This window comes from Ursus maritimus, unplaced genomic scaffold (assembly GCF_017311325.1).
Source record: "Ursus maritimus isolate PB19 unplaced genomic scaffold, ASM1731132v1 scaffold_2, whole genome shotgun sequence".
NCBI classification, from domain to species: domain Eukaryota; kingdom Metazoa; phylum Chordata; class Mammalia; order Carnivora; family Ursidae; genus Ursus; species Ursus maritimus.
The window spans coordinates 3,594,237-3,622,183 of NW_024424452.1; the positions used below are offsets into that span (position 1 = coordinate 3,594,237).

The window sequence follows — 27,947 nt, forward strand, 5'->3', positions numbered from 1 at the left end:
GTGTGGCATGTCCGGGACACGCGCTGCTGTAAGGGGGGGGGGGTATAGACAATGTACATTCACTCAGTCAATATCCATTGATCCTCTGATATTGGCGACTTCTTTTTGATTGTTGCTCAAATGGCACCACATTAGAGGAAACTGCCCCCCTCCACTCCCCACCCTCTGGGTCGGTTCTACTTCCCCTCCTAGCGCCCGCCACCACCTCTGCGGCTGCCCGGCTGCAGACTCGCCCCGCTCCCGGCGGAAGCTCCACGGGAAAGGGGCTCTGCTTTGCTTCCAGCTGCGTTTTCACATCTAGGACAGCACCCGGCTGAGAGTAGGTGCTCCGAAAATATTTCTGAGTGAAAAGCAGCGTGTCAGGTGCTAGACTTCCTAGAGCTTTTCAAATAAAAACAGTATTATAAAACATAAGCCAGATGCTCTATATTTTAGTAAAATATATTTTAAACCCTATACTAAAGAGCACAAGGGGGAGAAAAAAACATTTGTATCCTGCTTTGGAAGGCAATTTATCAGCATCTCCACACATTTTAAATTCTCATCCCCTCCAACCCCAGAGCTCTGTCTCTCTGGGTCTACACCTCTTCTCGTGCACGAAGAGGCGTGCCTTTGGATGTTCACACGGCTCTGTTTGTGAAAAATTGAAAACAAGCCTCAGGCCCCATCTGCCTCGTGCTTCCTGTGGGTCTGGTCGGAGAACACAGCAAGTGCCCAGGGAATGCAGACCTTACCATCCGCGGCAGGAATCCGGTCCCTCCCCTGTCATGGCCCTGCCACCTCCAGGAGGGATCCAGCCAGTTCAGTCAGCAGTCACGATGTCTCCACATTCATGACCCCAGGTTGGGGTGTCCTTGATCTGCCCTGGTCTGAGAGCCTAAGCTGCCCTCGCTGGTGGAGCAGGCCTGTCTGTTCGCAGCCCACACCGCCCAGCAGACACTGTCAGGTGTTGGCTCAGCCGGGCCCCGGTATTCAGGGGAAATTTTGTGAATGAAGGACCCCAGAAGAGCCAGCAACTTATGCTTGGCTTCAGGCAGCAGAGTGGGAGACAAAGCTTCCCCTACAAAGAGCCTCCACTTTCTCATACGAAGCGGAGACATGTCTGGGGCCAGGCCGTCCGCAGCTTCAGTGCTCCATATCTGCTGAGCGAGGAAGGCTCGCTCCACTGGCCAGTCATAGAGTTCCACTGACCCAGTCCTCCAAAATGGAATACCAGCCAGAGAATCCCAGACATCTAGGGGTCAGGCATTCAGTTCCACAAGAGCTCAGGTGCACGTTAATAGCTGCTTTTCAAAAGTCACGTTGTCTAGTAGCTTCGTCCAAACCGCAAGTCCCAACCGCACAGGGTACCTGGCGGGTACTCTCCTGGGGGAGGCTGCCTCCCCTTGGAGCCCCGAGGCTGCAGTTAGCAAGATCTTCATGCTTGTTCTGTCCGCGGCAGCTGAAGATTTCACTGGCGCCAGCCGTTCCCGCAGGGTCCTGACCCATCACTGGAAGACAAGGCAGTGGGTTAGCGCGCTGCGGTTCCGTACGGCTTTCCCCCGTTATGGAGGGCAGTCTGCTTACTCAGAGTTCACCACTTGCGATGTAATCTCACCCAAAAACAGCCTCCAAGGTGACCCATAAAATAAACCATCACAGTGTCTTTGCCCCTCCCCCACCACGCCCAGGGCCCCTTCCCCAGGGGGCCAGGGAGGGTGGTGACCCGGGAACCCATATCCAACAGAGAAAAGAGAAGTTGAGATCATCTCCTCACAGCATACTCAGGCAGTCCCGTAGGGTCTGGGACAGGGAGACCTCACCCCAATCCTGAGTCCTGAAAGCAGCGGAGGGGCAGAGGGCAAGATGGACAGTGTCTCTGGCATCCAGTCTTTAGCGGCATGACGACCGCTTGTGGCTCGATCGGCCAGTCTTCCAATGCCAACAATCCCCCCAAAGCCCTCCACCAACTCTGGGACGAATAACACTTTCCTTTACCTGGAGGAGAGGGCAAAACCCAAAAGCACCATATGGACTCCTTGCCTCAACCCTGCAGCCACCACCAAACCATTAACGGGCAACAAAGTGGAGGGGACACCGTTTTACCAGCTGACCATACCGGTCAGTCAGCGTGTCAATACCAATTCTCGTGAACTTCCCTCGGGTCCCATTAATTGGTCTTCAGAGCCCTTGTCCACCTCATCCAGAAGCCATGTCAGCGTCCCAGAATCATTGCCAGAAGTGCAAAGTCAGAATCTGGGAAGGGCCTGGGATTTTACCCTACATGCATGCTAATTGCTTAGTTTGCCGCAATTTTATATACAGATCCCGACAGAAGGACACAAGACCCCTGGGGCAGAGACAGGGAGGGTTTATTACAGCAAACAGATAAACAGAGCAGCAATGCGTACGTCCCCCCATACCCTAATCCCCGCAGGTCCAGGCACCGAGAGCCAGATGTTACCTGTACGTGCAGTGGGGTGCACCGCGGGACCCCAAAACTAAAAGACTCTGACTTTTTATGTGGCTGCTTAGCTGCTTGTCCTCGCCTCTGAAGAGAAAGATTATTCATTACTCTGGAATGTAAGCAAATATTTCAAGAAGACGAAGGAGATTGTATCTTTCCTATCCAGAGATCTCACGAGGGAGGTATGTCTCTAAATTTCTCGGCTGGCAAATTCTCTTTAGCTTCCAGTACAGGCTTGCTCTTCAAGCCCGTTCTTTGTTCAGAAGGCCTAGACCATGCAGGAACCCAAGAACTCCATGGAGAATTGTCTTCCAACAATAACACCTTTTGTGAATTGTCTTTTCAAATATTTGGCCCATTTTTTTTTTATTTGGCAATCCACCTTCTCATTGAGTTGTAAGAATGTTTATTCAATTCAAGTCCTTTGTAAGATATGCATATTACAAATATTGCAAACAACAACAAAAACCTCCAGTTATGTGACTTGCCCTGTTGTTTACTTAATGATGTTTTCGAGTAGGAAGCTTTAAATGTCTTATAAAGTCCAATTTATCCATTTTTAAAAATTTCATAATTTGCTTTTCATATCCTGTTTTAAAAATGCTCGCATGGGGGCGCCTGGGTGACACAGCGGTTAAGCATCTGCCTTCGGCTCAGGGCGTGATCCTGGCGTTCTGGGATCGAGTCCCACATCGGGCTCCTCTGCTGGGAGCCTGCTTCTTCCTCTCCCACTCCCCCTGCTTGTGTTCCCTCTCTCGCTGGCTGTCTCTATCTCTGTCAAATAAATAAATAAAAAATCTTTAAAAAAAAATTTAAAAAAAAAAAAAATGCTCGCATGCTCTATGCATTCTTCTAGAACCTTTATAGTTTTAGCCTTCCCACCTAGGTCTGTGATCCATTCCGAGTTCAGATCGCCTGTGGTAAGATGCTTTCTGGAGTCCCGTACGGATATCCCATCACTGTAGTGCCATTCGTTAGGAAGACTGTTTCCCCCACTGGCTTGCCTTGGCATCTCTGTCAAAAAATTATTTAGTCATGTATGGATGGATCTGTTTCTGGATTCTCTGTTTTAGCACAACCCGGTGTAAATATAACGCAAGATGTAAGTGTAAGCTACGTACGTGACTTTAGATTTTCTAGTCACCACATTTTCAAAGGTGGACGCATATGGGACTGCCGTCTTAGTAACCCACAGTTTAGCCAGCCATGGATATTTACCTACTGGTCCTGTTTTTTTTTAATGAATAGGTCCAGGCTGGCCAGCACAAGGGATGGTCCATCATGAAATACGTGCCAAGTAAAACAAAATTTGACGTAGTAAGATTAAATTGGTCCATAAGCTGGAGCCTCAGCCAAAAGCAGAGCCCGCAAGTTGTGACTTTTAATGTGATGTTGCATAATCAACGCTTCACATTTCCTCCTGCCCAGGCTACACGGAGCAAAGAGCAAGATTCTATAATCAGTACCATGAGTGATATCAAGTTTATTTAACTCAAAGAGGAAAGAAATTATTAAAGACTGAAAGAAATCTTACAGTTTCGTTAGAAATAGCATACACCATTCTGTGCCCAGCTTCGTGGGTTAAGTCTCTAGAAACAATTGGTGAGGCTTCACAGTGAAAAAACAAAGATTTGTGGGAGAATCACCATTAGAAGAACAAAGACTGTGAACAAGCCTGCCTTTGTAATCCCTGACTAGTCCACGAAAAATAAACAACAGAGACAAAGTAAAATGATGTACTAAGCATTGCTTTCCTCTGATTCCAAATCCCATAAAATGGCAGAAAATACAATTTTAAAGAAGATAAATACATAATAGTACTAGACTAGAACTTGAGAAGATTTTTTGAAGTATAGAAAGTACACAGGATATGATCTACTGAGGGGGAAAAGACAACAAAAAATAGCCCAAAGGCAACACGAAAGCTAAAGCACTTCAGGGACCCTCCAAACCCAGAGCAGACCCCGGAACTACAGGCTGGCCACTGACTTCTCCATCATATTCCCGGTCTCAGCTAAAGGTTCTCCTAAATAATGTAATATTTTAGAAGTACTCCCAGATTATAAAATTTTGGCTTTTTTAATCAATTAACATATAGTGTATTATTAGTTTCAGAGGTAGAGTCAGTGATTCATCAGTTGCACATAACACCCAGCGCTCATGACATCAAGTGCCCTCCTTACTGTCCAGCACCCAGTTACCCCTTCTCCCTTTTCAACCTCAGCCACAGCAACTACTTGCTAGACACATCTCCGAAGGCAAGGGAGACAAAAGCAAAAATGAACTATTGGGACTTCATCAAGATAAAAAGCTTCTGCACAGCAAAGGAAAGTGTCAACAAAACCAAAAAACAGCCAACAGAACAGAAGATATTTGCAAATGTCTTATCAGATAAAGGGCTAGTATCCAATTTCTATAAAGAACTTACCAAACTCAACACCCAAAAAGAAATAATCCAGTCAAGAAATGGGCAGAAGCCATGAACAGACATTTCTCCAAAGAAGACCTACAAATGGTCAACAGACACATGAAAAAATGCTCCACATCAGTTGGCATCAGGGAAATACACATCAAAACCACAGTGCGATACCACCTCACACTGGTCAGAATGGTTAAAATTAACAAGTCAGGAAACGACAGATGTTGGCAAGGATGCGGAGAAAGGGGAACCCTCTTACACAGCTGGCGGGAATGCAAGCTGGTGCAGCCACTCTGGAAAACAGCATGGAGGTTCGTCAAAAAATTGAAAATAGAGCTACCCTACGACCCAGCAATGGTGCTACTAGGGATTCACCCCAAAGATACAAATGGAGTGATCCGAAGGGGCACCCGCACCCCAATGTCTATAGTAGCAATGTCCACAATAGCCGAACTATGGAAAGAGCCCAGATGTCCATTGACAGATGCATGGATAAAGAAGATGAGGTTCATATATACAATGGAATATTATTCAGCCATCAAAAAAATGAAATCTTACCGTTTGCAATGACATGGATGGAACTAGAGGGTATTATGTGAAGCGAAGTAAGTCAGTCAAAGAAAGAAATATATGATTTCACTCATATGTGGAATTTAAGAAAACAGGTGAACATAGGGGGAAGGGAGGGCAAAATTTTGGCTTTAAAAAGGAAGCAAGGGGCCCATGGCTGGCTCAGTCGGTAAAGCATACAACTCTTGATCTCAGGGTTATGAGTTCGAGTTCCATGTTGGGTGTGGCGATTGCTTACAAATAAAATCTTTAAAAATAAATAAATAAAAGGCAAACAAAAAATTCCCTCATAAAAAAGCATACCAATTCATTACCTTTTCTTTTCTATTTTCTATTTTATATTTTCTTATTTTCAAGTGTCTTTACATACGCATAATTACAACAGTAGTACACATACAATTTTGTGTCCCATTCTTCATTTAACCTTATAGAAGTATTTCCCATCTTGCCACTGAATCTTTGTAGCTATCATTTTTGATATCTACATAATATACTTTGATTGAGTGTACCATGGTCTATTTTCTGCTTTCCTTCTTTTTGACCACTTGGGTTGTTTCCAATGTGTGTTATTATAAATAATGCTGTAATTAACATCTTTATTTCCTTGGCTAAATTTAAATCTGTTTTATGAATTAAAAGCAGCTGAACTGACTTCTGTGTCATTCCTTTTTGAACAAAAACGGAATGTCCTGGTTTCATAACAAGGAACAATCTAAATTTAGGTGTCCAGATAGAGCTGTGTGACAAGTCCGAATCGCAGTGGCAGAATTCCTAAAGCTTTTTAGACAGTGTCTATTTAGCTTACTTGTCCCTCTTCGGGGAATAGAATAAATCCCAGGTTGCTTCAGTTTAAAATGAATCTCAAGATTGGTAACGTTAGCCTTGACAGGAGTAATTTTTTTTTAAAAAAACAGTAGCACTTCTGGCTGTGTTACTTTCTTCAGATCTTTCCCCACTTGACCAAGTTGAAGGTCAACCGCTAATACATAATTTTCAAGCTATTTGAAATACTGAAACTGACACTGAAAAGGTTTCCATTTTTTCATAAAGTATTTTGTTGCCCCAGATAAAGCAGTGCCTGGTGAGAGTAAAGCAGATATGTGTGTGTGCAGGCCAGAGTGGGGTGGGGGGCATGCATTTTATAAAAGGACCAATTACCAGTCGAAGAAATGTAAAATATGACATTAAAACTTTTAAACTCAACTGAGCAGATGACCAGCTGCAAATGAATTACTTCCTGGATAATTGAACCACTCCAAGAGCCACCTAATCGGAATTTCATATGTAGAGAATTGTGGGAATGAAGGAGAGAAAAAAAATAATAAAATTATCCAGAGTTAAATAAAGACACAAGTATTGAGGTGGAGTGAGTTCCTTGAAAGTTGGTGAGAATGCATGAAACACCTACAGGCACCCCTGGGAAATTTCACATCAAAGATGAAGGAGAAAGTCCTAAAAGCTTACAAAGCAGGCAAAAAAAAAAAAAAAAAAAAGCAGAAAGAGAAAACAGCCTACAAAGGACCAAACATCAAACTGGGTTCTACCCTCTCACCGGCAACAATGATGCTGGAAGACAATGGACCAACCACCTCGAAAGTCTGCCTCTCCTGCTACAAAATGACCCCCACAACCAGGTCGGTTAGCGTATCCATCACATCATGACAATTGTATTTTGGGGTGAGAACATTGAAGATCTACTCTTCTAGCAACTTTCAAGTATATAATACACCATTGTTAAGTATAGTCACCATGCTGAATATGAGATTCCCCAGAACGTTTCTATCTTATCATTGGAAATTTGTGCCCTTTGGCCAACATCCGCCCATTTCCCCCACCCCCAGCCCTGATCACTGCCATTCTACTCTCTGTTTCTATGAGTTGGACTCTTTTTTTTTTTTATTCCACATGTGAGATCATATCATATTTGTCTTTCTCTAACTTATTTCATTTAGCATAATGGCCTCATGTCCATCCATGTCGCAAATAGCAGGGTTTTCTTCTTTTTTAAGGCTGAATCATATTCCGTTGTGTACATTCCACATTTTCTTTATCCAGTTATCCATGATGGACACTTAGGTTGTTTCCACGTCTTGGCTAAAATGAACATGGAGGCGCAGACATCCCTTTCAGATAGTGCTTTCATTTCCTTCTGATACGTACCCAGAAGTGGGATTGATGGATCATGTGGTAGTTCTGGTGTTAATTTTTGAGGAACCTCCCTACTGCCTTCTCTAGGGGCTGCACCAATTTACCTTCCCTCCAACGGTGCATGAGGGTTCCCTTTTCTCCACGTTCTCGTGGACGCTTTCTACCTCTTGCCTTTCTGATGACACCTATTCTCACAGGTGTGAGGTGACCTCACTGTGGTTTTGATTTGCATTTCCCTGATGATGAGTGATGTTGAGTACCTTTTTGTGTACCTGTTGGTTATTCGTATGTCTTTTTTGGAAAAATGTCTGTCCAGGTTCTTTGTATTTTATTTAATGAGATTATTGCTGTTAGGATTATTTTTCTATTGAGTTATGTGAGTTCTTTATGTATTTTGGACATTAACCCTTTATCAGATATATGGTTTGCAAATATTTTCTCCCATTCTGCAGGTTGCCTCTTCTTTTTGTTGATTGTTTCTTTTGCTGTGCGGAAGCTTTTTAGTTTGATGTAGTCCCGTGTGTTTCTTTTTCCTTTGTTTTTTTTTTGGGGGGGGGGGGTTGTTTGTTTGTTTATGCTTTTGGTTTTGTATCCAAAACATCATTGCCAAGACCGATGTCAAGGGGATTTTCCCTGTTTTCTTCTAGGAGTTTTAAAGTTTCAGGTTTTACAATCAAGTCCTTAATGCCTTTTTAGTTCATTCTTGGGAGTGGTGTGACATAGGGGTCCAGTTTCAGTCTTTTGCATGTGAATATCCAGTTTTGCCAACACTATTTATTGAAAATACTGTCTTTCCCCATTGAGGATTTTTGGCATTTCTGTCAAATATTAGTTGGCCATATGTGCATGGGTTTGTTTCTGGGCTCTCAGTTCTGCTCCGTCAGTCCACATGTCTGTTTTTATGCCAGTGCCATGCTGTTTGACTACCATAGCTTTGCAGTATAGTTTTAAATCAAAAAGTGTGATGCCTCCAGCTTATTACTTCCTCAAGATTGCTTGTGCTGCTTGGGCTCTTTTGTGGTTCTCCATGAATTTTAGGATTGTTTTGTCTATTTCTGGAACCCAGTAAAGGGGCACTTTCAGAATCTACAGTGTGACCAAGTTTGGTGGGCTTCCCTCCGGGGGCCTCCAGACAGCAGCCAAGAGGGCCTGGAGCCAGTTCACAAACCACTTCGAAGTCCACGGCCAGTACTGAGGTCTACGTGCCTGCTACCCCACACATGGTTGGGCATGACCCCTCTCGGGCCCCTTGGCACTTGGTACCTATGACAGGACAAAGCCCGACGGGGTGTGCCAAGTTCTCAGGAGCATGGAGCTATTTCTGGGGCTGTAGCCAAGACCACAGCTGGTGAACCAGCTGCCTGGGTTCTAACCCGTCCTTCTCAACATCCTCTCCTTGGTCTTGGACTGCGTCGAGGCTTCCATCTCCTACCTGGACTCCCACAAAGACACTTTTGTCCACGGACTGATGCCACATCGTTGTTGGGGGCAGGGGGGTGTCTTATTCAACTGTCTTGCTGGCATCACCCCAGGATTTTAGTTCATACACTGATTTCTGGACCCCCTCATCATCCTGGATCCTCTTATCTGATCACATTTCAAGCTTGTCTGGGATTTTTTTCCTCTTAATACAGAACATTCAGGGCAGTAGGCTTATCCTGAGAATCGCCGCTTTTCAAAATCTCTCTGAGACTTGTTACTATTATCCACCAGTGGACTTTGCTTCCCAGCATTTTGGAGGGATTTCATTCTCCAGGAGATGAGGACAATGACCACCTCCAGGCCCCTGGAGGGATACACACACACCCCAAAATCAGACATTCCCCAATTCTGTTCAGTGTTTCTCACAAATCCCCAAAGAGATTGTTGGTGGGTTTCATGCTTGCCCTCCTCGAGCGGGTTCTCCGCGCACATCAGAGTTGCAGTTCAAATCCCCAGAGTGAGCCAGGCAGGTGGGGAAAGGACCTTTGTTAGCAGGTAGAAGGAGCCATCCCAAGGTGGCCCTGTCTTCTCGTTTTTCCCAAAAAGTCAGAAACCTAGATTTTTGGTTTTTGGCTGGGGACTCTCCTGACTTCTGTAGTTTGCCAACACAATAAAATAATTTTTAAACATTCTATGAGCCAAGCAAAACAAATACATGCACCTGATTCAGAATAGACTGGAAACCTCTATTGCAGCGAAGTCTAATGGGAAATAGTTCAGAGAGGCGATTAAATTTCCAGGGCCAGAACTTTGGATCGAGCAGAGACAGGAGGTGTGGCGGGGCGAGGAGAGCCACAGCCATCTCTTTGCCATGGACACCCCATGGGAGGAGGCTTATTTTTTTCCTGTATTAAGAGATCCATGGGAGATTAATAATAATCCCATACATTGATGTAGCACTTTAAACCTGACTGCTTGCTCATGTGCAATCTCATTTGATCCTTATAACGGCCCCATGAGCTTGTCAAGAACATCCAACACTCTCTCACCTGATTAAAGGGAGCCAAGGACTCACGCAATTTCACTCACAGAAAGAAAGAGGAGAGACAGAAAGGTGACCTTTCCCAGCTTTCAGTGGAAATGCTCAGAAATAAGTTCATTTTTCCCTAACTTTCATCTGTTCTCTCATCCTCCCTCTGTTCCCTATGCTCCCCTGTTCTCTTGCTGCAGAAGGAGGAGGAGCGTGTTCACAGAGCATGGGGCTCGGCGGCCGCAGGAGTCAGAGTTCCGGCCAGTGAAAGAGAACATACCTGGCAAGGTTTGTAATGAAAATACCCCCTGGTGTTTGAGGATCCAGAAACGACCCTCACTGACTTGTTGCTATCCAAAGAACCAAGCCTTGACTGACCTCGGTCAAGTCCTTGGTTGTTAAAAAAAAAAAAAAAAAGCAAAACAAAACAAAACACATCTGGAGCCAATATTTAGAACCCAGTGGCTCAGAGATAAATGAGTCTCTTATCAGAAGTGGGGTGAACATGCCCATTGGGGTGGCTTACAGCCAAAGGAGGGGCCAGAAAATAACCAGTGTTGGCGAGGATGGAGCCCTCGTGCTCTGCAGGTGGGAACGTAAAAAGTATAGTATTTCCTCAAAATGTTAAAAATAGAATTCCACCTCTGGGTATTCACCCACAAGAGTTGAGATCATGGTCCGGAAGAGGTATTTGCACACCCATGCTCACAGCAGTGTTGCTTGCCATAGCCGAAGGTGAAAGCAGCTCAGTGCCTGTTGATGGATGAACGGATAAGCAAAATATGGCCTATACGTACAAAGAATATCACTCAGCCTCAAAAAGGAAGGGAATTCCGACACCTGCTCCAACACAGATGAACCCTGAGGACATCGTGCTAAGTGAAAGGTCGGCCCCGAAAAGACAAATGCCGTGTGATCCTAACACACAGCATCCCTCCATTCAGAGCCACCAGGTGCACACAGGCAGAGAGTAAAAGGTGGGTCCTGGGGCTGGGGAGGGGGAGTCAGGGTTTACTGGGAGCAGAACTCCAGTTTTTACAAGACGAAGAGTTCCAGAATAGGGCAGGACTGTTGTGGGGAAGACACATGAAAGTTGGTGGTAACTGGGCAGTTTCTCAGCCACCCAGGGCAGAGAACAAAGACCCAAACGTTTGGAGATGGAATATAATTCAAATAGGATTATATTGGCCATAAACATGCGTACTTCGGGACTTTGTGGGGCATCTCCTACCTCCTTATATTGTAAGTGTAGCAGAGGCTCCAGGCTGGTGTCATTGCAATTTTAGGCCTCTCCAGGGTCTCAGGAAGGCTCCATAGAAAGAACCCACGGGAGATGGCTGGGTTCCTGGCCTGGCTCAGGATTCAGATTCCTGGTAAACTGTGTCCGGTGGGGCAGGAGTCCACTGGGATTGGGGGCAGTGGGCTGAATAATGAAATGCTTTCAAAGGACAGCCCTGGACACCTATGCACACCTCATCTTGCCCAACCCCTAAAAGTTCTTGGGCTAGATTTCCTGGAAGAGGAGAGCCTACAGTAAACAGTAAGAGACCAATTTAAAAAAAAAATGATGCCCCCAAAGGATACGTAAAAGCCTATTAAAAGGAGAGAGATACATAGAAGGAAGAAATGAATTATGAAATAGACCACATACAGTAGTCCACTGAGTTATTACAAAAGTGCCAAGGCCACTGACAGAGAAAGAAATAAACAGTGCAGGCACAGGTGAATACCCGAAAAGGGAAAACAGAGTTATCCCTTACCTCACACCATGTACAAAATTAACTCACAATGGATCATAGGCCTTAATGTAGGAATGAAATTCCTAAAACATCTAGAAGAAAAGCATTGAAGAAAAACTTTGTGACTCTGGGTTAGGCAGAAATTTCTTACGTCTGACAACAAAATTACAATCCTTGTAAACAGGAAAAATTCGACTCTATTGAAATTAAAAACCATTGCTCTCCAAAAGGCACCATTAAGACAACAAAAAGACAACCCACAGGCTAAGAGAAGGTATTTTCAAATCGTGTATCTGATAAAGAACTTGCATCCAGAATGTATAAGGAACCTCCGTAACTCAGTAAGAAGACGACAAACAACCCAATTAAAAATGAATGAAACTCTTGAAAAGACATTTCACCAAAAAGTTACACCAATAGTTAATAAGCACAAGAAAAAATGCTTGGTATCCTTCGTCATTAGGGGATGCAAATTAAAACCACTGAGGGATCCCATTACACCTGCTAGAACAGCTATAATCCAAAGGCCTGTCAGGTGGCAAGGACTCAGAGGGACGGCACATGCTGTCAGTACGAATGTAAAACCAGAAAGCACTTGGCAGTTTCTTGACATGTTAGGCATACATTTACCCTATAAGCCAGCAATCCCACTCCTACCTCTCTGCCCAAGAGAAATGAAAACATATGTCCACCCAAAGACTCGTACACGAACGTTCGTTACACTATTATTCGTAATAGCCCCAAGCTGGAGACAAGCCAAGTGTCCATCAGCTGGTGGATGGATAAGCCAAATGTGATATATCCACGGTGGAATATGACCCAGTAATAGAAAGGAAGATACTGCTGATACATTAAACAGCACGGAGGTAACTCGGAAGCATTATGCTAAATGAACGAGGCTCAAGACGAAAGTCAACATATTGTATAATTTCATTTATAGGACATCTCTAGGAAGGATAGAGCTTCAGAGATGGTAAGCAGATCAATAATTGTCGGGGCACCTAGGTGGTTCAGTCGTTAAGCGTTTGCCTTCGGCTCAGGTCATGGCCCCAGTGTTCTGGGATCGAGCCCCGTGTTGGGCTCCCTGCTGGGCAGGAGGCCTGCTTCCCCCTCTCCCACTCCCCCTGCTTGTGTTCCCTCTCGCTGCCTCTCTCTCTGTCAAATAAATAAATAAAATCTTTTTTTAAAAAAGTTAATTCAAAAAATAATAATAATTGTCTGACTTTGAGGTTAGGAATGGGCACAAGCAAATTTGAGGGGTGATGGAATTGTTCTAAGATCAGATAAGAGTGATGGGTGCAAAGCAGAGAAAGACAACTATCATATGATTGCTCTCATCTATGGAACATAAGAACTAGGATGATCGGTAGGGGAAGAAAGGGAGGGTAATCAGAACGGGGAATGAAGCATGAGAGACTATGGACTATGAGAAACAAACTGAGGGCCTCAGAGGGGAGGGGAGTGGGGGAATGGGATAGACTGGTGATGGGTAGTAAGGAGCGCACGTATTGCATGGTGCACTGGGTGTTATACACAACTAATGAATCATCGCACTTTACATCAGAAACCGGGGATGTACTGTATGGTGACTAACATAATATAATAAAAAACCATTAAAAAAAAAAAACAGTGATGGGTGCAGAATGTATAAATTTACTAAAAATCATTGAACCTGCCACTTAACAGTGGTTGAATTTTATGGCATATAAATTATACTTCAATAAAAGCCATTTCCCAAAAAAAGTGTTGTATACATTACCCAGAAATTCTACACCCAAGAATCTATCCTTAATATGCCTTAGCGAAAATGCAAAATGGCCTATGCATTAATCTATTTACTGTAGCGTTTTTTTACATAAGCAAAAGATGGGAAACCCCCCAAATGCCCATCGGTCGAGGACTGATGAGCTGTGGTATATCCATAAAGTGGATACTCAGCACCTATAAAAAGGCATGAAGCAGATTATGGTATAGCCTGTACAGCAAATTCCCAAAAATACTGTCAAATGAGAGGAAAAAAGCTGCAAAAGAGTTCGCTAGTAAAGGAGCTGAAGTACAGCGGTAGTAATGTATTTAAATATGTGTTTGCATATCCTTGCAGTAAAGAGACCATTGCGGTCTATATTGATTTTAAACTTTGCTTCCAGAAGAGCCTCTCACTGGTGTCCCCTTCAGTCCGGAACAGCGGTGTGGCCGAGACCGTGTTTAATTTGGTGACAATAACAGCTGCCACAACCACACCGTGTTAAGACTCCCAGCCAGCAACAGGCGGAATCTCTTCAGTCTGATAACCCGGGAGTCAAGAAGACGGGGTTCGGGGTGGAAAGTGGACCTTGGTGCCGTGTTGGTCAACGCTCACTGCCTCTCCAGGAGGAAAATCCTGATTCGCAGCTTTTGCTGGTTTCCGTGGTGCAAATATTCCCATCAGGGCCAATTTCAAGCATAGGGTGACATCCCAGAACCCAGCGCTGGGGAAGGCTACATACAATCAGCTGCCCTGGGTGTCCAGACCAGTTCAGCCCACGGCTGGCAACGAGCTCCCGCTTCTCTGCCAGCACCAAGCGTTTCATTGGAAGAGGCCCTGCCATGTGCCGCTGTGTAGACGGGCTCCAGAGAGCCGCGCGGCATTATCTGGTGAGGTGCTCAGGCTGCATCCAGAAATGTTTGCAGCACCCCCCCCCCCCGGAGCTGTGGGAACAGCGCTTTCTGCACCATTGTTGGTCAGAGCAGAAAAGTGGAAACAATTTAAATGTCCATCGGTAGGAAAAAATTATAAATAAATCAAAGAACAGTCATTCACTAGGAGAACACCAGCCAGCCTTTGAAATCAAGAAGCTAATATATGTATCAAGATGGCTGTGCCTTGGAAAACACAGTGTTGTATTAAAAATTAAGCTTTAGGATGTACGTTATGCATAACAGAACTTCTGTGAAAGTGGAAAATGCATGAAATACACTGGGCGATACAGTATAGAAATGTACATTCATTGAAACGTGACGAAATCATTTTAAACAGGGTCAGCAAATGCGTACCGAAGCTATGATGACAGTGCCTCTGGGGAGAGAAAGGAGAGACTGAAACTGGAGAGGGTACGGAGGGCACTTCGTCTTTATTGTATTATCCTAGCTCCTTTAAATATTAAAAAATATTGATCTGAAATTAAAGTAGCAACCCGCTAACGGTTTACATTCTGGACTCTGAGTCATAGCGCCTGGGGCTGGCTACCGCTGCCTGTGTGTTTCTCAGTGTTTCAGAAGCTCGCTCGAAACACTGAGGCACTATGTTCTGTGACAGAGGTTGTCGATCCGTCACTGTTCGCTGGTAAATCCCACAGGCCACGTGCCCTGGCAGCAAAGTGCCACTAAAGCATGATCATCTGGGCACTCTCCACGCAGGTGGCGTGGGACCCCCTCTCCTGACTTCTTCCTCTGAAACCCGGCGGTGTCTCATGAATGTGCCTACCGTGACATTGGTCACACCGTATGTACAGTAATGACATTGCCTTCTGTCCCATCACACTGCGCGACCCTCGTGGGGAGGATCCATGGTTTGCTCATCTCTGCATCCCCAGGCCCTGAGGGCGCCACAGTGGCCACGGGGGTTTGAGCGAATCCATGAATGAAGGAATCATCTCTGTTTGGCACTGCCACCTTCTGAATTCAGGGGGAATGCTTGCGGCCCTCCCAAATTCACAAGTTGAAATGCTAACCCCCCTTTGCAGTCCTCGGAGGAGGGGCCTTGAGGAGGGGATGGGGCCGCGAGAGTGGAGCCCTGAAGACTGGGATTTGCGGTCTTATAAGGAGATCCTAGCGAGCTCCCTCACCGCTTCTGCCCCCTGACGTCCCAGGGAATGGGCCTGGGAGCGGCTTCCCCACACACTGAAACTGCTGGAGCCTTGGTCCTGGACGTTGACCTCCAGGACTGAAGAGAGAAATGTCTGTGGCGTCTAAGCTTCCCCGTCCATGGTATCTTGTTACAGCGGCCAGAATGGGCCAAGACAGACGCAGAACACAGAGGTCACACTCCTCCGAAAACAGACCAATCAAATCACCAGTACCAGCCCTTGTGGCATTTACACACACGGCCGTGGGGCACGATGACGAAAGCCTCTTGAAGTCGCTGGAATAGGGGGAGTCAAGATCTGGCCACTGTGGCCATGGCCACGACCACATTGACACCTGGAGCAGCTGGCTTTGGGCCCACAGCTGGCTCTTAATTCAAGATAAGTCAATTCACCAAACCATAGGACAATAAGACCCAGAACATTCTGTCACTCTCATTTCTCTGTTACAGACAGGGACATAACTCCTCAAAAATAGAGAAAATGGGCTCCTGAGTGGCTCGGTCGGTTAAATGTCTGCCTTCAGCTCAGGTCATGATTCCACGGTCCTGGGATTGAGTCCTGCATGGGGCTCCCTGCTCAGCGGGAGTCTGCCTCTCCCTCTGCCTCTCCCTCCCCGTCTCGTGCTGTCTGTCTCTCTCAATAAATAAAATCTTTTTTAAAAATCAAGAAAACAATAAAGCGGGCTTATGGGAAAGCCCACCAGAGCGCCGTTGTGCCCGCAGAATGGGGGCGGTGGAATAGGACAAAGAAAGGACAGTGCAGGGGATGGGCAGGTGTCAAGGCAGGACATATGTCCTGATCTCAAAGAGTAGGAACACCACTTCTTCACATCACAGAGGTGGGGGCTGGGGAATAACTGAAACCTCAGAAAGTACCCTCAGGAATCCAGTGACTGAGTCATTCAGCAAACTGCTCTGTGCTAAACTGGCTGACTTCTGTCGCTTCCGTAGCTCGCGAGAGCCTGCTCAGCAAGTGTGGATCTCCGTGACCACGGCCCGCCGCGTCGGAGGCTCACTCGTGCCTGGAGTCCCGTCAGAGCACCACCTGCGTTACCGCCCTCAGTCCTCACGGAACATCCCAGGTCAGTGCTCTTATCATCGCTGCATCACAGATGGGGAAACTGAGGCTCCCCAGGGTCGAATAACTAGATCCCCCAGCTTGTAGGAGCCAGAGCTGGCTGATGAATCGAGGCAGAGTCTGCCCCTCAACCAGCACCACCTTGTGGCGGCAGGAATCTTCAGCCTCCCAACAGAACAGCTGCGGACCCGAATCCTTCACATGAGTTAGACATGGCCCCCAGACGTCCACACACACACACCCCTGCACATACAGACACACACCCCTGTACTCGTGCACACACACCTGTATACATAAATGGACACACACACCCCTGGACACAAATGCACGCCAGGTGACACATGGAGCCCCAGGACGCAGAGCTTCCAGAAGCTTCACTATAGTGGGCCACATCCCAAGGGGCTCTCAACTGAGACTGTCCACACCACAGGGGCCTCATCATAACAAGCCTATCCGATGGAAGTTTCCAGAATACTCACCCCCACATCCTACCGTACTTCCTAAAACATTTCTCGTCAAAACCACAAAAACCCTGCAAAAAACAAAACCTATAACTAACCTAAAGGTCCAGAGCCTTACTTCTAACGGGGGCAAAAATGACTCCGATCCCATGAAATGCGGCTTACTACCTCTCACTGGCAGTTAGAGGGGAGCTCTTATTCACAGGCGACTTACAGGAAAGGAGAGAAAACAGAGGAAATATTGAAACAATTTCAAGTCCCTCTTGAATTCTCTCCGAGTATTGTAGATACTGAGCAGCTTGGCCTGCCTGTCAGGACTGCGTAACCCCTGTCTGTCCGTTTGGCCTGTGCCTGTGTTGTCTCTAAATCTCAGAACCCCCTGAGTTATTACCTCCAGGGCCACGTGGGAAACCGGAGCTGCGGGAAAGTCTGAACCCTCAGTTCGCATCATTGTCATTGATCTCATGAGCCCGACTAGAACCCCAGTGGATACAGGAAATTAAGACACCAGTGATCTCTTTTAGTCTAGCAGATTTACATAAGTGTAAGGCATGCTTGTTGAGTGAACAAACGCGAGATGAATGAATGAATGACAAGGTGGACTTGCCTTCCAGTCGTGCGGCTCTACACGGAAAGGGGGGCACCGTGTCACCACCCCACAAAGAACAGAGCCAGTTAAAACATTTTCCCTGTGTGGCAGCTGGGTGGCTCAGTCAGTTGGGCGTCTGACTCTTGATCTCAGCTCAGGTCATGATCTCAGGATCATGAGATCGAGCCCCACGTTGGTTACGCACGAGGTGTGAAGCCTACTAAAAAAAAAAAAAAAAAAAAAAAAAAAAAAAAAAAAAAAAAAAAACACTTGCTCTGAATTTTCACTTCTGTCACTTAAAAAAAAAAAAAAATAGAACTTCCCATCACTGAGTTTCAGCTGTGATTTTGATAGTTTAACTGTGCAAAACAGGGTCCCAGAAATGTGGGTCTTGGGTGTATCTACTAAGAAATTGATCCAGAAAAAGTGGAAAGGAAATTATTGCTTTTTCAAAGGGAAAAAGTCCAGGAGTTCTTAAACAGTAATTGGGCACCGAGGGTGTCAGCGGGGAGGAGTGGGATCGGAGAAACAAGCCTCAGGTCTGGGGGAAAGGAAATCAGAGGCAGAGAGCAGCCTGCACGTGAGGCTCTGCCTGCGGCCTTCTGCTGTGAGCTCCTAACCTTCTGTCCAGGGGCCGGGCCTCGGACAAGCCATCAGAGCTGGATGAGCCACAACGGCTCCATCTCCATCAGTCTGTGTGTCCGCTAGTACGTTCCATTCAGTACCTTAATTTCTCAATAATATTGTCAAGGCATCTCTTTTCTAGTGATTTCGTATGAGTGGTTCTAGCTTTATGTGTAAAACAACACACACATACACACAACTCGATCGAAGGTTAAAATCTGAAGTCGATAGACAAGCACCACCTCCCCTCAGCAAAGCTCCCTCCCTGCTCAACTCACCCAGAAGGTGCCTGCAATGAGGGTAGAGAAGGAAAGCAGAGAGCTCTGGGGCAACCTCTCAAATCCCAAGACACGGCGCCATTAGCAACGGGTGAGGTACAGCTTGGAAATAACTGCAGGGGGGTGGCAATGCTTGACAGGATTCCAGTACGTGCACATTCCCAAGGTGAAGTTGGGCTGCCCAATAAACTGAAGTTCCAGAGCTATCCAGCAAAACAAAAGGCTACCCAGAGCTCGTACTGTGACAGAAAAGTCTGACTCTAGCATACACAGCTTAATGGACCACTAGTGTGGACCCCCGATGCTCTTGTCCTAAAACTGAATATGATGATGCCTTCCTGGGAATCCACACCTGCCAGAAACAAAAGCCTCTTCTCGATGCTAGAACATCAAGCCCTGGACTGAAGCAGCCAGAGAGCTGGAAGCCCACTGAGGCAAACCCTGAGGCTCCTAACAGCTGACGATAGAGCCCTGGGGTTGACCTGGCCACGTGCCGGGTGGGGCCTGTGACACCATTTCTGGAAAGTCTCAAACCTAAGCACTTCTCCCGAGGAGGAGCCTTTTTACAATGAAACTAAGCTGGGATTTGCAACCGTAAGAAGCAAAAGGGGGGCTCAAGCAGTACTTCTCTGATGGTAGCCTGGTGCAGTTCCAAAAAGGCAGAGGTGCTGGCTCATTGAGGGGAGTTCTCTTCTGGGTTGGGGGTGTCTTTTTGTTCCTGGGATGGTGAAGTGTATGGGTCAACTTGGCCAAGCTGCCGTGTCTAGTTTGTGGTCAACTGGCTGGATGAGGCCCCCCACATTATGGACAGTAATATGCTTCATTCAAACCACTGACGTAAATGTGAATCACGTCTCAAATTACCGTCACAGAAAGAGTCTGTGTCTTCAAATTCAGAGAAAATTCTGGCCTGCCTAGAATTCTATGCTTACGCTACCCATCAAGCAGAATTATATTCAGGCGTGCAAGTTCTTAAAAGAAAAAAAAAATTTACTCCTACGCGTCAGTTCTCAGAAAGCTCTAGATGTAAGGTGAAGGGTGTGTCAACCAACCTTCTTGTGGGAAGCGTTTTGCAACATAGACACGCATCGAACTGTCATGTCATACACCTCACGTTTTCACAATGTTATTTATAAATTGTATCTCAATAAAGCTGGGGAGGGAAAAAAAATAAGAAGGTGCCCTCTACCAAGGCAAAGGAAGAAACCAAGAAGGGGAAAGCCCTGGGATCCACGAACAGGTAAACAAGGAGAGCCTGGGGTTAGCTGATGTGCCGCGGGCAGCAGCAGCGGTATTTCTGATGACCTCCTTGGGGCCAGGCAGCGATGGGGGGCCAAGCGGTAGAGCCCAAGTTGTAAGGCTGCATGACACAGAAAGCAGGATAAGGTGTGTGGAGAAACCCACCTGCTGCTGCTTTCCCAGGTAAAATTAATGAGCTCGTCTTACCATCGGGAACCCAGAGTGGCTCCAGGGAGCATTCGGCCGGGAACCCGCCCCACACTGTGCAAGCAGCAAGCAGAGGCCGCACAGAGAGCAGCGTCTATGCAGGAGCTCAGCGTCTATGCAGGAGCTCGGCTGGTGTTGCCCCACAAGGAAACGGGCTCTTCCGTCCTCTCTGTACGGCGGGCAGCCCGTCCAGTCCCATGGGGGGCGTTCTCGGAGTCACACAGCAGTGTCCCCGAGGAGGGAATGTCCCAGGCCTGGTGGGGCGGGGGGAACCTTTCAGGTCAAGATCATCTCTGTCTTGCGTATTATGTTGCTCAGTGTCCTTTGTGTGACCACCATTGAGAAAGTCCTTTTATAGTTTAAAACCAGAAAACGACAAATGGGCAGCTTTACTCCCCATTAAATAATGTGACTCACACAGATACTACTTCGCTTATTGCCCCGACCAATAGGATTTCCGGTGCCAGATTTAAAATTTAATCACAGTAACTTAGTCCTTGAGGGAGCTTATTTGTCCCTTTCCGTGGCTTTGATTTATTTTTCTTTTCCCATAATCTTATTGGATATGTCTTTTATTCTAAGCGGCCTTAATATCTGTCTGGGAATCTCCACACCCGGCCCCATGAACTCCTCACCACGAACGGCTCTGGGAGCCAGTTAGTAAAATTTACAAGAAAGCGGACCATCAAGACCTGTCTAGAAAAACAGTTTTAGGAGCCTTATTTAAGGGGAAACAGGAGAAGGAAGAAAGAAGGATGTTCAGAGCATCGTGGCCACAAGCAGCCCTGCTGTGCTAACTCGTGAGAGATTGAAGAGGACAGCGAACATGAGCCGAGGCCGTAAGACAAGAAACAGAAAGAAAGAGGGGGAAAACGTGGGAAACACAATGTGCGGTGCGTCTGTGTGATCCTAGGAAATACGTGAACGCTTGTGGGCATCTCAGGGAAGGGAGAGCGATTGCCGATGCAGATAGAAAGCTAATTATAAATGTGGATATTGTTCTGATGCAGAGAATGTCGTATTTTCATACTACGCATGTTTTTAGATTTGCAACCTGAAAAGTACTCCACAGAGTCGGGGGTTTGGATAAAGCCTTGCAAAAAACAGATGACAGGCCTGCTCAAGGTCACCGCCCTTGAACGGGGAGTAGGGATGTCCAAATCTGATGTTTGATCAAGAATTTCCAGACGTCTTGTGCAGGGCCCGAGCGCTGAGAGCCGGGATCTGCAGCCCACTCCCTCTGTTGCTGCATCGGACAGTAAATCCACGCCGAGCAGGGCAGAACCAGGTAGCTTATGAACTATCCAGGCTTCCAAAGCCCAGATGAAATGCAAAGGGGATAAATTTCGATGGCAGATAGCAGCCATCCCTAGAGGCCTTCCTTAATGAATGATGTTACCATAAAAAATGGAAACTTTCGCGACATTTAAACAGGAAAATCAGTCTGGGGGCGCCTGGGGGGCTCAGTGGGTTAAGCATCCAACTCTTGATTTCAGCTCAGGTCATGATCTCAGGGTTGTGAGATCGAGCCCCATATCGGGTTCTATGCTCATCGTGCAGCCTACGTGGGATTCTCTCTCCCTCTGCCCCTCCCCCCACTCTAAAAAAAAAAGTATTAAAAGGGAAATCAGTCTGATTTAGAAGCAGGTGAGGGAGGGAAGGAATCTCTTGCTTTCTAACAACTTTTTAGCCAAAGGGGGGAATGGATAGATATTTCTTCTTGCAACATCTGTCCCCCAGGCTCTCTCTCATTCCTGGATGCATGTCCTCTACCGTCCCTTCATCCCCACCAGATGGTGTTCCACATGTGGGTGATAGAGATCCTGGATCTCCTGGGGCAGCTCTGTTTTTCATGTCACATTCAGAGTCATCACTAAGAATTTAATGCTTGCCCACTGCACACGAGGCCTTGACACGCACTTCCAGACACGGGAACCTTGCCCTTCTCTCTCCTAACTTCTCCGGCCAGCTGATGGGATATCCAACCACCCAATCTCCAGCCGGGAGCCTGGAGCTGACATGTTAGACGTTTCTCTGTAAAGGTGTGTAAGTTCATAAATAGGACAGTGAAGTTTGGAAGAAAGACCGCATTAGGGGACAACGGTCACTGGCGTAATCTTAAGTGGAAAGAGTTGACCTGTTCTCCCCGGCTACAGGACCCAGCTGCCTGCCAGGCACCGAAAGAGGAATGAGTTCAAGTGCTTCTCTCGTCCTCGGCAACCAGAGTGACCTAGTGTGTAGGATAGTGTCCCCCATTAAGATGCGCCCAAGTCCTGACTCCAAGGACCTGTGAATCTCACCTTCGTCGGAAACCGAGTCCGTGAGGATGTAATCAGGGATCTTGGGACGAGCTCATCCTGGGTTGTGGGTGGCTCCTGTACCCGAAGACAGGTGTCCCTGTAAGAGAAGGCGGGGAGATTTGAGACGTGGGGCGCCCCACGGAGGAAGGCCATGTGAGGGCGGCGGAGGAGAGAGGGGGGCAGAGAGTGGAGTGATGTGGACGCGGGCTGAGGGACACCGGTGCCCCCAGAAGCTGGAAGAGGAGGGAGAGGACCCTCTGCTGGAGCCCTCCGAGGGAATGTGGCCGGGCTGGCACCTGGAGTGTGAACCTGTGTGCGAATACATTTCTGTTTTAAGCCACCCAGCTTGTTGCAGCACCCGGTAATTTGTAAGAGCATCACTGTGACATATGAAGACAACGTGCAATTAAATTGTTCAAATAATCGGGCAAACAAGACCTGCTGATCAGAAAATGAGGGTGGGACGGCCCGTACTGACCCGGCGGGGCCCTAGCGGGCAGCAGGTCAAATCATCCTTCTCCTGGGTCACGGTAAAGAGGGAGGTCTGTTAGGGTGGCCACTGAGTCGTGCACAAAAGTAGGATTCGGCTAGGGTCAGAGGTACGTACGGAAATGGCAGGAGGCGCTGGAGGCAGCGTCGTCAACAAGTGGAAGGTGACGGCGTGTGTCTACCCCGCCTCCCCCGGCTGCTTCCCCAGTCTGGTCCTGCTGGGCCACCAGCCTTATCTTCTTGGGAGGTTCTCTGGCCTCAGGGGCTCACGGCCATGGGTTTGCTGCAGCCTCAGCCACACACACTGGTCCACACTGGCGCCTCGGAGCTCCGCAGTGCCAGGAGGCCGCCGGTTAGCAATTGCTCCTCACCCCACCGAGGCAGGCCCTCTCGGCCAGCCTTCCCGTCCTGGCGGGATCCCAGGGTAAGGAGCGACTCCCGCTGCAAGGGTTGTGATGAGCCATCCAGCCCCACAGGTCTGCCAGCTCTGCGGATGGGTCCACAGCCCGGGAGCCCGTCGGAATTGCTGGCTTTCTTGAGCTGCTTCAGACAAAGCTGGCCGGTTCCACCCACCCTGTGCTGTCCAGAGTCGCCGAGAGCATTGGTGCCTCTACACCCACCAGGCTCAACTCCCAGGAAATATTTCTCTCCGACCACAAAGTAACACTCATCAAAATCTTCTCTATTCAAGGAGTCAAATGAGCGTCCATGATGTGGCCATTCATCCAGGGAACATGTTCTTGGAGCCTCCTGGGTGCTCTGCTGGGTCCCACGAGGGGGTCACAGAGAATTCGAGAACTGGAGCAGCGGAAGGACGTGGCACCACCTCAAACTCCAGAGATCAAAGCACAGACTTTTTTGGGTTTTGACTATTAATACAATTCATTCCGTTACTCACTGAACTGTTTATCGAGGGCCAGGCATGCAATTCAAAGCTGAGTCTATAGCGTGGAAGAAAACAAGCATTTTCTGCCCTCACTGAACTCACTCAGAACTGGCAGGTGAATTAACAGTAGTACGAATTACAAGAAGAGCAGCCAAGCTCACCGCTGCAGGGCTGGGCACCGAACACCCCCGGGCCATCACGCCCGCACAAGACAGGTCGGGTTATCACTCCCAATTCTCCAATAAAGAAACAGAGGCACAAAGAACTTCAGGATCTGTGACTCCCAGAAGCGTTGTCGGCCGGTGGTTCATTTTTTTTTTAACATTTGGCACCATTTGGGGGATGTTATGACTTCTGATTACCCTCTTTCTTCTTGGCCGTTTCGTGGCCAGATCTGCCATTTCCTAGGGGGAAAGTTCATGAGACGTTAAAAGTTAAACACAGGCTATGGGAGAAGAGTCAGGCATTCCCTCTCGGGCCGCTGATAATAAATGAACAATTTTTTTTTAATCAGAAATCTTGCCAAGGTCACAGAACTCGTAAGTGGCAGAGCCGAGCCTCGACCCCATTCAGTATGCTCCACAGCTTGTCCTCTTGACCATGACATTTGCTAAATTAATCACATAAAGTCAGTTTGCCACGGCCAGAAGTCTGAGCTCACCGCAATTAGCGAGGATAGATTTAAAGGTGCTGGGTTCACTCCCTGCACCTGGCTCGGAGATCGTGCCATAATGTACGTCGATACTGTTTTTGAATTATTAACGAACGCCCTTTGTTTCTTTTTTCTTATTGGCGTGAAATCCACACCACGTGAAATGAACTTTTTTAGGCCATACAGTTTGGTGGCATTTGGTAACATTCATAGTGGGGTCTAGCCATCACCTCCACCTGATTCCAGAACATAACTGGTGCTTTTCTCATCCCCGGTACTTCCTTCGACCCTGCTGGTAGTGCTTCAAAGAACGACTGGCAAAACAGAAACGCAGAAAGAGAGCAAGCCATGACTACGCTCTGAGGGTGGCTCCCCAAATTCGTATGTTGAAATCCGAACCCCCAAAGGGGATGGTGTCAGGAGGTGGGGCCCTTGGGAGGTGCTTGGGGCGTGAAGGTGGAGAGTTCTTACAGAATGGGATTCACAAATGGGGTTTGTGTTCTCATAAAGGAGTCCCCACAGAGCTCCCCGCCCCCTCCACCCTATGAGGACACAGCGAGACCACTGTTGCCTATGAACCAGGAAAGCCTTCACCAGAGCACAAGTGTGCTGGCGGCTTGACCTCGGACTTCCAGCCTGCAGGATGGCGAGAAATAACGTCCGTTGTTTATAAGCCTCCCCTCCCCCCAGTCTGCAGCAGGACAGTCTGAACAGACTGAGTTTCAAAAGTCTATGCCCAGAGGCCTAGAATGTTCTCTCCTTTGTAATGAGGTTGGAGAAGCAAGATGAATAGGGTAAGAAGGCATCCCACCTCTGAGAGCAGAAAGGCTTCCCAGCTGGGGGGAGGGGAGAGAAGAAAAGGGTGTGAAGGGCGAGAGGACAGAACATGGAGGAACCACGTGGACCAGAAAATGTCCACGACGGACGGCTGCTGGGAGCTGCTTGGAGGCCGAGGCCATGCCTAAGGCTGCCAGTCTGCCTGAGCAGAAGGCTTCTGAGGGACAGGTCACTAGCTGTCCTTCCTCTGGAAAGCAGTGAAGCCCTGCCACCTTGCCCTCACCCCCATGTTTCAAACCCTTTTGCCGAGACATCACCTACGTGCAGAGGTGCACAGATGACAAGCATAAGCTCAGTGTCTTTTCACAACCTGAACGCAGCGACGTACTCAGATTAAGGAGAAGAATGTGACCAGAGCCCCAAAAGCCCCCTGGGCCCACTTCTAGTCAACTGCCCCCCCCCCCAGACGGTACCCTCTCTCTCGACTCCAACAGCACAGATGAGTTGGGGCTGGTTTGTCTTTTATATACAAGCAGTCACACAGGATGGACCCTCCCCCGTCTGCCTTCCTTCGCTGAACGTTCCATCTGTGAGATGAGTCTGCGTGTGGCGGTGATTCCTTCGTTTTTGTGGCCGTGTAGCCTTCCGAGGTGGGACCATGCACAACGCACTCACCCGTCCCCCTGCCTGCAGAAGGCAGCTTCGGGCTTGGGGCCTCTCTCTATGCATTTCACTGGAGCAGATGCCTCCGCTGGGATTTCCGGGCTCGAAGCGTAAACAGGTTCAGCTTGAGCAGCTACTGCCCAACGGTTTTCTCAAAGAAGTCTACTGAAATTCACAGGGAAATGCAGAGGGCCAGGAAGGGACGGGGCAATGCTGGAGAAGGGGAGAGAAGTCAGGAGGAGCAAGTTGGAGGGTAGGACTCTCCTATGGGACTTATTTTAAAGCCACAGTAGCTAAGACGGTGTGGAAATGACTCAGGGGGACGAGCAGAGGCTGAGAAACCTCTCAGAAGAAAACCAAAAGCCTTAAGCTGGGAATTTTCATCTCACTGGGAAATTAAAATGTCTGCAACGTTAAAAAATATTTGAAAGGGTAACCAAGGACTCTCATGAAGGGGGGCTGGATAGAGAGGCACCTGAATGCCCAGCCGGGGCTTGAGGCACAGCCCACCCCCCCAAGGGGAGGAATGGGGCTAGAACCCAGCCAGCACTAGGCTTGCAGTACTGGGCCCCCTGGGACTGGGTCTGCCCCAAGGGCCCTTTCCCCCAACATTTTATCATGAAATGTTTCAGACAAGTAGCAAAGTTGAAGGAATTCTACGGTGAATACCCATCTACCCAACACCTCGATTCCAGCATGAACACTCAGCTGCACTTTCTTTATCACGTATCTGTCCATCACTTCACCCAACCCCCTTATTTTTTTTTTGATGCATTCCAAAGAAATTGCAAACATCAATACACTTTTTCCTAAATACGTCGGCATGCATATCATTATTTAGCGTCCAAGGCTGTTTCCTGTCCTTCCTGTAAAATTTGCATACAGTGACATGCACAGATTTTAAATGAATGTTCATTGAGTTTGGACAAAAGCATACCCTGTGTAGCCCCACCCCCATCAATATGTAGAATATTGTTTTTAAATTAACACAAAGTGACCTGTGGTTCTGGATGGAAGATTCTAAAAGCTTAGTAGCCAGGAGCTCCTCAGCGCGGCTTCAACTCTGGAAACTGTGACCTCAGGATAATTATTATGTTTGAAATACATATATTTTTCTAAGATTTTATTTATGTAGAGAGAGAACGTGCATAAGCAGGGGGAGAGACAGAGAGGAGCGAGAGAGAGAACCTCAAGCAGACTCCCCACGGATCACGGAGCCTGAAGCCCGATGCGGGGCTTGATATCGGGACCAGAGCCGAAACCAAGAGTCCGACACTCAACTGACGGAGCCAGCCAGGCGCTATTTTCACTTAAATCTTCACTTGCCCAGCAGAGCCCAAGTCTGATTCAGTGTTTCACACAGGACCAATTTTGCTCATGTCCCGTGAACATTTAGACAAGGAGAGTCCATGGCAAAAGGAAACAAGTGTTGATGGGGCCCTCTCCTCATAGAAGAAAAGTACTTTCTAGAAAACTTCTTTTAAAAAATCCAAAGAGGTGACACTGTATAAAGGAAGATTCCTTCTCTGTGTAAAATGTTCCCCCAAACTGCTCTGTGGTGAAAAGCTCGGGCTCTGAGGGCAAACCTCCTGGATTCAGATCCGGGCTCCCCCAGAACCCATTGGGAGGCAGGCTGGTCACCTCTGGACCCAAAGGCCCCCCCGCCCAGTCCAATGGCTTACAGTAGCGTCGGCTCCATGGAGACGTTGTGCCTGTTTTTGTTGACGCTGCGGTCGTTTACGGAGGTGGGATTCCCATCACCTACAGTGAACCATTTTCAGACGAACCATTCAAGGGCATCTAGCGCCCCCCCAGGGTTCAGCCCCCTACCTCCGGCGTGGAACAAGCTCACGCGTGTGATGGGTCAGACTGCGGGGGCCCCGCAGACACAGGAGGGACATTCCTTCTCAGGACCTTTTCTAACTGCGCCACAGCAACGGTAACATCCGTGGCCTCGTCTGGGCCAACTTTCCCTCCATCTAACAGATGGGCCGGTCATCAGCCTCAAGAAGCAGGAGCAGGGACCTCACACACGTGGCATGGTGGAGCATTCCAGAACCTTGACGCTGAGGAAGCTGCAGGGGCC

At 47.7% G+C, this 27,947-nt stretch overlaps 1 long non-coding RNA gene across 1 annotated transcript; it reads right to left on the bottom strand.

Annotated features, from left to right (window-relative positions):
• Positions 1-422: 422 nt before the first annotated feature.
• LOC103669944 lies at positions 423-23,944 on the bottom strand. Its single transcript, XR_570445.2, has 3 exons — positions 23,002-23,944; positions 22,395-22,491; positions 423-1,490 (listed from the first exon to the last, which is right to left on the bottom strand). It is a non-coding gene; the product is annotated as an uncharacterized LOC103669944 (long non-coding RNA).
• Positions 23,945-27,947: the final 4,003 nt, after the last annotated feature.